Source organism: Amblyomma mixtum, chromosome 10 (genome assembly GCF_055824585.1).
Source record: "Amblyomma mixtum isolate Tamu chromosome 10, ASM5582458v1, whole genome shotgun sequence".
NCBI lineage: Eukaryota > Metazoa > Arthropoda > Arachnida > Ixodida > Ixodidae > Amblyomma > Amblyomma mixtum.
In genome coordinates, this window is record NC_143021.1 from 156,356,059 (window position 1) to 156,368,092 (window position 12,034).

General features: G+C 43.9%; 1 long non-coding RNA gene across 1 annotated transcript in view; it reads left to right on the forward strand.

The window, feature by feature from the left end:
• Nucleotides 1-2,186: 2,186 nt before the first annotated feature.
• Nucleotides 2,187-12,034, forward strand: part of LOC149327445 (uncharacterized) — a 35,247-nt gene continuing 25,399 nt past the window's right edge. The window contains exon 1 of the long non-coding RNA XR_016286015.1: nt 2,187-2,404. This is a non-coding gene — a long non-coding RNA (uncharacterized LOC149327445). The remainder of the gene's footprint in view (nt 2,405-12,034) is intronic.

A 12,034-nucleotide genomic window follows, 5' to 3' on the forward strand; every position in this document is an offset into this window, starting at 1 on the left:
TGCTGCCGGGTTTCCAGCTGTTCTAAGAAACCAACAGCTTGGTGTCAACAACTTTACCCCTTTAGATATATTGTTCCCGTGCTTCGCCACCCAGACAATGGCCTATTTTTCGGAAGAAGACAAGGCAAGTGCGAACAATAAGGAGGTGGCGTTTGTTGACATTCAATGGTCTCGCTCGTGCAATAAGGTTTGAAAGGTTTATGCTCTGAAGCCGCCACCTGCATGCATGGCATCATCAGTTTTCTCCTTTGAAAAGAGGGACAATGCAGTGTGCAGGCACTTGCGATACCTGGTGCCACGTTGTAACGCTGCCTGCCGGCTGCGCTGCCCTAAAACATGGGAAGAATAATTTTCCTGGAAAGATAGCGGTCTAGGAAACGGATATAATACGTCGCATGAACCGATATTTATAAACGTAAGCATCATTAAAATAACATCAGAACGCTTATACTTTGGACAACAGAATATAGAAATAAAAATTAGGGAATCTTGATGGTCATGATTTTTTTTTTCTTTTTTCCCGCGCAAAGTCATGTTCTGGAACAAAATTATTACTTTTTTTATGTGAGAGCTACAACCTGGACCGTTTGAAAAGCGAGTACCTAGTTATGTATTATGATCTCTTGTCTTCACTCTAAGCAACAACTTTTGAAACGTCTCAGACGTGAGGTAGCAGTGATAATAACTTACTGAATACAAAACTAACAAATAAAATGACAGGGTTTAGACTTTCACAACCGGTTAATATTTGGACTAATCACTCCATAAATCATAGTGACGTGTGCTAGCCACGCACAAAACAGGGTTCGCTTCAATTATTTTATTTACCTTACAGACCCCCCTCAAGGGCTTTTACATAAATGATCGGTTACATAGTTATCAATAGCTGTATACGTCATTTCGTTGAGATAAAAGCGACTGGAGCATCTGAAAAGGGAATTTCACTTCGGAACATTCAGAGAAAATGAAAGCAGAAAAGTTGAAGTAAGGGAAGTGGCCAGGAAAGTCAAAGGTGTAAGGTGTTTGATTAATAAAGCTGTCGAAAAACTTGCGGAGGAAACAGAGGAGGTTGGCACTGCTGCGGCGAGCACTGAGGCTTTCAAGAACAGAATGACTATTAGAAATTAAGCTCTGATTGTATAGAAATATGCAGAATGAACTAAGGGATTATTACAATTTTGAATCGATTCGAGTAGATCTCAGGTTTATTTCGTCCTAGTCCCACATACAGCTAGCCTGCTCATGTTTAGGTCTGTTACTGGTTCTGTAAGCCATAAGCTTCACTTTATGCGGCGCATGACAAAGATGTCAATACACAAATTCTACAGATATTTTGGTTGAAGATATGAGTGTGGTAATATGTGCTCGCCAAAGAATATTTCTCTAGAGGATATTATAGCCGGAGAAAACACAAGTATGAAGCGGCGAAGTCACCTTAAAGGATCTCTTACCAACCAGTCCTGTAGGCCTATCGTTTGACGTTTCGGCCGATCACTTTTTACCTGCGAGAAGCACTTGGAGCACGCCCTCTCCGAGTAGTTCCACTGTATCAGATAGTCCCTAAAGAAGATAAATAAATGGACATGGGCAGGGCATGCATTGCGAAGGCACAATAATTGATGGTCCTTAACAGTAAAGTAGTGGTTTCCAAGGGAAGGCAAGTGCAGCAGGGGGCGGCAGAAAGATAGGTGGGGGGATGACATCGATAACTTTCGTGGATAGGATGATCCCAGCTTGCACTGTACAGGATTAAATGGAGAGACATCGGAAAGGTCTTCCGTTTGCAGTGGCCGTAGTGGGGCTGAAGAGGCGAATGATGAACTGCGTTATGTGCCTCAAAGAGTTCAACACAAAAAGGAATGTCTTATTTTCGAACAAAATTAGCGTGCTAACAAAATAAAATCAATGGAAGTGTGAATAAATATTCATTGTTGTGGCAATCGAGCAGAACGAGAACAAACAATGGCTATGGTACAGTGTTTGTATATACTATATATAACGACGTTTTATTGCTTCAAAAGAAAGTCTCGCGAATTTATTGCGCAGTATTATTGAAACCTGGTGGCAGGCAGAAAAACCGAGGAGAGCGATCGAGACACTGCTCCGCGCTAGTGCACTTTTCCGACATCGTCTCTCGCCACAGCCGAGAGCTTCGCAGCTGCGTACCAGTTTCGGGGAAGCTGTGCGCTCAGAGGAGTGTTGTAAGCATTTATAGAGAAGGCCGGCCGCTTGCATTATGCTCGAAGTGGTCACTTCGTATAGTGACAGTTTCGCTGAATTTGACGTCTTCACTGCACCTCTCTACCACTCGCTGGGGCCGCGCTCAACGATCCAACGTGACGCATTTCACTGCAGAACGCCGAGGAGGGCTGCATATATCGACGGTAAATCGTCTTTGCTTGAAGTAGGTATCGCTTTGTGTACGCAGGTTGCGATATCACGTTACTGGCGACTGTATTAAGATTGCAAATCAACATAAATTAAAATGCGGGAACTCCGGGTAAACACTTGCAATTTCTGATATTGCATTACTGGACGTGATGATTAAGCAGAGCTCTTTTGCGCCACTGTAATGACAGGCCAAGAACTTGTTTTGTGCATAAAAAGCTAACGAGTACCCAGGTATGCTCTGTGAACGATGTTACCACCCGAAATATGCGTGCATATATTTCTGCGTTTATTGCGAGAAGTACAGCTTCAGCTTCGTGCGACAACTTTTCCAATATGCACATTTTTTTTTTCGCGGCACAATTCTGAGGGGCACCCTCAGAAGTTTATATACAGTTAACCTCTTGCATAACTTCTATGATGTTTGGTGTATGCTTCAAATAGAATCTGAGAGCACAATCCGCACATGCCAGCTGTATAGCTATTTCTCAACCTTGTGCGACAAGGAATTCAAATTCAAATTCAAAATTATTTAGCATCAACAATCATGTTACAAAAGTCGTGATGCTACGGGGTGCTAGCAAAAAGCCTGTAATGGCTTGACAAAGGCCAGCACCCCGTTCACAGAGCAATACAGCAGTGGACAAAAAGAGACAGCGATATAAAGAAAAGCCATATACATATGGCGACGGCAACACATAATCATAAAAACACGTGAAGTGATCGGGCTAACATTACGGGTTCACAATTGCAAGTGTTAATGTCCTGAGTAATTACACATACACTGATTGATAAATCACTTGGACGTGTTATCAGAAGACTTAAGAGCGTGTGGTAGTGTGTACATCAGCATTTGGCGGCCATAGTTAGTATGGGTGTGAGGAATCTTCCATGTCTGACTGCTTCGTGTGCTATATGCTTTCGCAAATGGAGACAGGGTCGAAAGGTTTTCAAGGAAAGGGTTATTATTTAGATGAAAGACATGATGACGTTTTAACAGAAGTGCATTGAACAGGTTCGGTAATGGTTGTAATCTAAGGTCATCAAAAAGAGGTTTTGTATGTGCGTCATTGGGTTGATTTGAAATAATTCTCAGCTTTTTTCTGCAGTCGATAAATTTTGGTCAAGTTTGTGTACGTTGTTGTGCCCCATATTAAGTAGCAATACGATTATGTGGATGCGAAAAGAGAGTTATACAAAAGTAATTTAATCTGCTTAGGCAGAAAGTAACGAAAACGTGCAAGAATACCAACTATTCGGGATAGTTTGGAGTGAACGAGGTCAGTGTGTGCGTTCCACTGCATATTCTTATGAAAAAGAACACCTAAGGTTTTTATTACTGGTACCACCTCTATGACTGGAAGACCAAGTTGTTGCAGGACAATATTTGAATTAACTGGTTTATTTTTAGGGCGAAAAAGAACTGATTTTGTCTTCGAGACGTTTATAGATAAGGAATTATTTAGACACCAAGTGTTCAATACATAAAGCACTGCATTCGCTTTCTTTACAAGCGGGGTAAACTGTGATGGGAGAAAAATAATCTTGTGTCATCGGCATAAATAATAAATGATGTATTTAAATCTATGTTAACAAGGTCATTAATATATAGGTTGAAAAGTAGGGGCCCGAGAATACTTCCCTGCGGAACGCCATGTAGCAATGGTTTGAAGCTGGAGCAAGAGTTATTTATGTGCACCCTTTGTTGGCGGTATTGTAGGTAGGATTTAATAAGAGAAAGGAAACAGCCTCTGAAACGATAATATTCCAATTTTGTTAATTGTGTAACGTGATTTATTTTGTCAAATGCCTTTGAATAGTCTATGAAAATTCCAAGTGAATACAATTGGCGTTCAAAGGCGTTAAGAATTATATGTTTCTGCACTAGCAAGGCGCTTTCTGTAGAGCGTTTTTTGGTGAACCGAACTGATACGCTGTCATAATCTGATGCTTGGTTAAGAATGAGCTCATTCGTACGTGTATTACCATCGCAACGACCTTGGAGAATACAGGGAGTATTGAAATTGGCCTGTAGTTAGACATGTTACATTTCTCACCACCTTTAAAAATGGCAGTAATTTTTGCCACTTGGAGCCGGCGAGGAAATTGGCCGCATGGAAATATTTGATTAATTTTGTACTCTAAAACAGGGACTATAATAGTAGCAGCATGTTTAAGTGGCCGAATCTCCAAACCATCTACATCAGTACTGGTTAGAGATAAGATAGTAGACACAACCTCATCTGCAGTTACTGGAAATAAAAATGCAGTCTCATACTGTTGGTTGGGGCATAATGTTCATGCAGCTTGGGTCATGATGGCTATTTCCCACAGATGTGAAGTTTCAGGATACCACTGCTGATGACACGGTAGATGGTTTCGTCCCTGAAAATTTGTCACATGCTATGCACACTTTCAATAAGCTTCTTTTTTCCTTGCAAGCTCTAGATATTCCTTCCAATGGCCTCCAGAGTCTATCATACCAAACGTATCTATCATACTAAAAGTATGCGAAATCATCTTCTTTCATGGATGACCTTGGATGCTCCAGTTCTGTAAAGGTCATAACAATCTGAACGCAGTCTAAACGCAGCTAGTGAACCCATAAAGAAAGAAGTGGCAATTCCAGAAGTACGCAATAAATACAGACAACAGATAGCGAGTGCTATGTTGCGCAAAAAAATCTAAGATAGCGTAATCCTATTCGTGAATACTCATCGTTTGCTCACCATGCATACTGTAGTAAAAACAAACTATGTACGCCACCAGTGATATCTTTAGGGCAGAGGGTTTGCATTTAAGCTAAGTAAGCCTGGAGTGAAGTAATAAATGCACCAATAAAGCTATAAACTTCTGCAAGGTGCGAACTTTTGTGCCAGCCTTTGAGGTACCTGTGGTAACTAAAGATGCAGTCAGCGCTCAACAAGTAGCTCAAAGGCAGACCATGTCGACGAAGACTTTGAGCACGAGTGTACATAACTGTCGCCTGTCAAGTGTAGTATTTCGAATAAAGCATTTTTTACCACTGTAAAGGCTCAAGAGGCGGTTTTGTGCTTCAAGGTAAAAATAAAGCCTATGCAAGGGCAAGTTGGTCTATCAGATGTGAGAGACACCAACGAATACTGGAGTAAAATACTGCAAACATGTAGAGGCGTGCTGTTATAACAAAAGTATGCGTCTAGTATGTTTTGCTTGATCACCATTCCTTTTCATTCGCCGTCCGTTGCCGACATTGTGGCGAGGACGTTCGGCCGCCGAGTATAGTTTGAAGATCTAGTCGCAGTGATTACAAGTATACTTCAGCGGCGTAGAAATGTAGAATCATCCTAGTAGCGTTTGACGCTGGTAGATAGCAATGGCCTGGGGTGGCTGATGTCAGTTTTCTTACCACTACACGACATGTCGTGACCACAATCAAGCGTCGGGATGATAAACCTCGACATATGCGGTAAGTGCTCCTTAGTGCACACTGGGCATATTCGATTTTCCAATCTTAGACTACTTGCTGACAGGTCTCGGCTTCCGCTCTGAGAGGAAACACTGTCATGGTCACATGAACTACTTGCCAGCGGCTGCTTGCGGTCTCGCCGCCGGAGCCGGGCTCCCCCCGTACCAGGCCGCTGTTATCTGCAAGCAGCCGACTCAAGCCATAGCCACCACGACGCAGAAGCAACGTCGTGCGTTAGATCGCGATCACTGACTCGATTTGAAGACCATACTTCCAGCTTACCGTAGGGTGCATTACAGAACACAGCTTCGGGGGTATGCTCGCCACTACTGCTTTCGGCGAAGTCCGTACATAGTAGCCCAACTGGCTGCGGATAGGCAGATAGCCGAAAGTCTTCGCAAAAATATTGACAGCAAGCGCTATAACTGCTCCTGTATACGAGTGGTTCACCTGCGATGCTGTCAGGTAAGCGCGCAGACAGCATATCACAAAACAAGGAAACAAGAACCTCTCGACGACACGAGCAAACAATACGCGCTCGCAGCTCCGAAGGCGCTCCGTTTGTGGTGAATTTCAAGAAAATAGAACGGAGATGCAAGAACAACTAGTCTTCCGATGGCTCAGAGAGTAGCTACGGAGTTCATGTGAAAGTTTAACGCTCGTTATGGTCATGCAAGAACAGGCAAAATACTCAGAATACACACAGAGACTAACCCAATATGGCTGCCAGCGTGGCACTTCACTTTCCGGGAAGCTGTCGTCTGCGGCCTTCCCCGCAGCCCCAAGTAGACCGCGGACTGGCAGAGGCGAAAGATTAACGCGTTGCTATGGCGATGCGGGCCGCTTTCTGACTGGTGGGCGGAGCTTCAGGGTTGCCTGAGAAAATCGTACACCGGACTGGAGTCCGCAAGTAGTCCCGGACAGTCCCGTACTGCAAAACGAATGCGCCCACTGGTTACACATTTCGTGCACGCAACAATAATGTCTGTGGTGCCATGCTGGCTCAGAAGAACGTAACAGTGTTAAAGATAAGTGAGGAGAGCTCTAATAATACTTTTTATAGCAAAATTCGATAGTTCGGCATTTCATGGCTTTGTTGCCACTTGGCCGGCAGGGAAAGATGAATTTGTTTATCGGAAATTTGGATTCGAAGTTGACAAAGTTTTCCCCGCCGCTCTGACTCAAACTTGAGACTCTCTTACGACGACATACGACTAAGTGACGTCACATATGGCGTGAAACATGACGCAACGCACACTCCGTGATTTCTCGCTGCTAGCGGTGCGCCCTAGTAGCAGCCGAAATGGAAACTACCGCCGGGCGCACGTTTAAGGCATCTATCGGCTATCGCGGTCGTCCCTACCGTCGCTTCATTTACATTTGCACTGGCCTTTTGCCAGCGTTGCGATGGATCCCGCTCTCGAAGTCGTCAACGAAGTTCTCGCAAATAGACACCTTTAGCATATCGTGTAACGTGTTACTGCTAGCGGAGTGAGCAGGCGCTGATTGGTCCCGATGCTCCAGGCGCGCGCGTAGCTGCCGGGTACGAGGCGCCATCTGGCGACGTCAAGGACATTTGCGCGTGCTCATTGGTTGCGTGCGGGCTCCTGGAACCTAGGCACCGGTAACGGGAGCACGGTACACGGTATGTTAAAAGTGTCTAATAACTCCGGCCTGCACTTCAGCGACCTCAGCCCCAAAGAGCGTCAAGTAGTTGGAAGTTGACTGGCACAACCGGGAACGTTCTGCCGGGCGAGCGTACGAAGACTCAGGGTGATCTTTACACTGCAAACTGCCTTCTACGATCAACGAAAATCGTGACATCGTAGTTTGTCATCGACCGTGGCGATCATCTGGCTAACCTTAACAGGCTCCTTCAAAAGTTAACTAGCATTTGGAGCCGCACTTGGAGTTCCTCTGCTGTTCCGCGCTTGTAAATTGAGGCGCTTCAGAAACGAAACCACGCGGGCATGCAGAGCGCACAGACGCGAAGCGCCATGATATACCGAAACTCATCTGGCCGCCTGTGGCGCCGCTAAGTATTCATTTTCTTTGCTTACAACATTCGGGTTTTCTTTTGTCGGTCTTCCTTGTGTGATAAAAGCGCACTATTGTTTTCAAAACAAAACTTACTTCAGTATTCAACCGCGCAACCTTCCTTTGTTAGCCTTAGTGATTCGTGACTTCTCGTGTCCCAGTGGTGATAGAACCTCGTTAGGACTGATGCTTGGGCGAGTTAGTATGCCATGTTCAAGAAGAACAGCGCGAAAAGACAAGGACCACAGGAAGATACACAAAGACAAGCGCTGACTTTCAACTAAAGATTTATTGCTTGGAACGTGGAAATAAATACATCAGGCTCTAAGCAACAAAAAGAACACGTAGGGTCCGAAGGAGTCGATGCGTTGCTACGTTGTAAGGGACCAGGGAATTCCGGTCCAGTTAAGAGAACTGTGTCTTATTTGAAGGAACATTCGCTGCGTTTACTTCCCGCGGATAAGGAAGGAGGCTTCCTTGTGCTACCGTCGCATCTATATATAACTAAGGGTCGAGAAGCCATTCTTTCGTCCTTCAATGCAGCAAAGAAGGTTTCTCTGGCTAAGATCAAGGCAAAAGCAAAAAAAAAAACATGTAAAAAACATAACCTTGATGTCTTGGCAAATTCAATTGACAAATGTAAAGGACTCAGTTTGCAGCTTTTCTTTAATGCCAAGACGCACAAACCGGAATGTCCTTTCCGTGTAATCGTCTCTGAGAACGGCGCGTGGCAAAAATCAGTACCAGTGTTTCTTAAGAAGATTTTAAATTCATTGACCTTAGACGATCCCTTTCTGGTGAAAAAATCACAGGACGTAATTCAGGTTTTAGAAACCCATAAGAACAAAGGCCTCATGGCTTGCTCGTTTGATGTAAAAGACCTTTATTATTCACTGCCGCATGATGAGCTGTTTTTATGTATCGAAGAATGCATCGATAAACACGGCGTTGTTGCCTTCCAAAATGAGGCAGGCATCTCAGTCTCAGGGTTCCTAGAACTGCTTGAAGTGTATTTAAATTCAACATTTGCTATCTGGGATGGTGTTCTTTACCTGCAGAAGAAAGGAGTCTGCATCGGCTCATGCATAGCGCCCGTGCTTAGTGATCTGTTGCTCGCACAAAAGGACATAAGGCTCCAACGACAATTAGAAGGGTCAAAAGCTTTGCGCTGTTTTCGGTTTGTTGACGATTTCTTTGTTCTGTTAGACACCGATGTCCATAATTTTGAACCAGTCAAGCAAGAGATTGAAGATATTTTTGTCCAGTGCCTTCATCCACTCACGTTGACTTCCGAAGTTCCTGAAAATAATACGATTAGATTTCTTGATCTTAGACTCAGCTTTACGCCGAATCATACCTGCTGGTCGTTTGAACCGCGAAGCAACAAGCCTCTACTTCCATTCGCATCGTCGCATTCCAAGTTAGTTAAACGCGCCGTGGCTAAGGCATGCTATTACAACGCTCTAAATAAATCTTGCATTCACGCTCAACAAGACAGTTTCAACCAGCAAACTGATCGCCTTGTAAAGGCAGGATATCCCAAGCAACTGCTCGTGTCCGTTTGTTGTTTGTTTATTGGGGTTTAACGTCCCAAAGCGACTGAGGCTATGAGAGACGCCGTAGTGAAGGCCTCCGGAAATTTCGACCACCTGGGGTTCTTTAACGTGCACTGACATCGCACAGCACACGGGCCTCTAGAATTTCGCCTTCAAGAAATTCAGCCGCCGCGGCCGGGATCGAACCCGCGTCTTTCGGGTCAGCAGCCGAGCGCCGTAACCGCTGAGCCACCGCGGCGGGGTATGTGTCCGTTTCTGAATCGGTGCTCGCAAGTTTAAGCAAAAACAACAAGAATGATCTGACAGAGTCTGCCAAGGTAAAAGAAAAGACAACAGTTGTTCCTTACATTCATAAATTTTCCCATAAGCTAAAGAAAATAGGCAACCGAGCTCAAGTAAGAGTTCTTTTTTCGGCTCCCGAAAAGCTTGGGAAATTGTGTAAACAAGTGAATGATGAATTCACGCCAAAAAAGTGTTCCATAAAGCATGAAAATCAGTTTGTTGCATGCCAAGAAGGTGTCATTTACTCTATTCCACTTTCGTGCGGGAAACAGTATGTTGGCCAGACGGGCAGATGCCTGAACGAGCGCCTGAGAGAACATAATATCACTGTTTATAATACTGTTAAAGGGCACCTCGGCATCCACTGCCGAGATTGCGAAAGCAAAACGTGCCAACCATTCTTCCAACAAACAAAAGTGTTAAGTAGACACCCCAATACGCTGACTCGAGAAATCATTGAAGCTGCTGAAATCGCCCGGCTAAATGACGCATGTATCAGTAGTCCCTCCTTATCGTTGTCAAAGAAAGAATTAGAATTTCTATCTGCAAGGAAGTAATGCTGCTGTATCTGTTTGGTATTTTTTGTGTGCGTGGACAAGTGTGTATCAACCCTACGTGTTCTTTTTGTTGCTTAGAGCCTGACGTATTTATTTCCACGTTCCGAGCAATAAATCTTTAGTTGAAAGTCAGCGCTTGTCTTTGTGTATCTTCCTGTGGTCCTTGTCTTTTCGCGCTGTTCTTCTTGAACGTGATAGAACCACTGGTTTTAGCAACGCTGTCTTGTCCTATGACGTTATCACGCTTGTACTTGCGAGTTTGGCGTTTTTGTAATCAGAAGCTGCTAATTTATTGATACAAACCAACTTCAATTTCTCCTCAGTGTCCCTTTAACATATTGTGTAGCATAGCAACCGCCGCACTTATCTAAATAGTGGACAGTTAAGAATCTCTAATGTCTCAGCAATACCTTCAAATGATGTATGATATCCATATTTGGTCCCCATGACGGACGTGGTTGCGATCAATAGTGTAGCTCAACAGAGAATTTTCAACTGACCGAAGAATCCGAACGTGCATTCATGGAAAACGCAAGTTCAAAGCATTTCATAAAGCATGCAAAAAGTAGGAGGTGCGCAGTGAAAAAACAAGGAACACGGCCAGACACAATTCACTCGCAGGTGAAGCTTCAGTTCACTCACACTGTGTATAGAGACAGAACTCCTGTCAAAATACAGCAGAAAGAAAGAGGGAACCAAATTCGTCATACACGTTGAAGAGCGTCCTAGCACAGGATCTATATTTTTTCAGATATGAACATCTCACATTGTACCAGTGAACAAATTGCTAGAAAAATACCTAGTTTGGCTGCGCCGTTTCTCCTCTTTCGGTCCTTGTTTACTGCCTAACTTCGATCATGATGTATGGTTAATTTTGCTTCCGAAGCAACTCTTCTGCTTTCATTCGCTTTAAAGCATTGCTTTTAAACAAAGTCAGCTTTCTGTAAAGTTCTGTAGGACAAATGTCGACAGCAGTGAGAGAAAAAAAATTGATAAGTGTTGAGTTTTTAGTCTTGACTACGATATTTAGCTTCAAAGCAAGCATTCGGGCTGCTGACCGTGACATTAATGACTTCTGATACAGCACTCGGGACCAACAAACTTATAAACAAGTTTTTGTTTTTGAACCGCAATGCCAAATTTATGCTCATAGTATGTGTTCATATGTCACCGACGCCAGCAATGAGTTCTGATTCACCACTCCAAGAGCCGCTCATTAAGGCTACAGAAATATCGAGGGGCGACAGCGCTCATAGTAGCACAGCAACAGAGAATTTCTGGCATCCAAGCACTGGTTTGATGCGTTATAAGCGTGACCATAGCTTTTGAGATTATTTAGAGAAGTTGAAGAGCATGAGTAGCCTGCAGTATTAGTTTCATGGTAGTGTAGATTATTTCAATGCTGCGTTTCATGTTTAAAGTGTCCACCAATGCAGCTCTCCCAAGAGTTATTAAGGCGGAAGCCTTTAATGCCTCATCGTTGTAAGCAGGAGTTGTCGACAGAAAATGTCACGCTTTTCAATTGGTCGAAATGCTCGTGACGTCACAGTGCGCGAATTTCAAATTGGGCCAATTGTACTTTGGCTAGTAACCATGCAACCAATCAAAGGGATCGTATAGTGATGCTCCAACTAAGTGGGACTGAGTTTAGTTAATTACTTAATTAATCAATTAGCCTAATTAAGATAGAGGAGAATGAAGAGGTCAGAAGACAGAGGAAAAGAAAAGAAAGACGCGCGTCGCAGCGACAACAGCGTCCGCGGAAG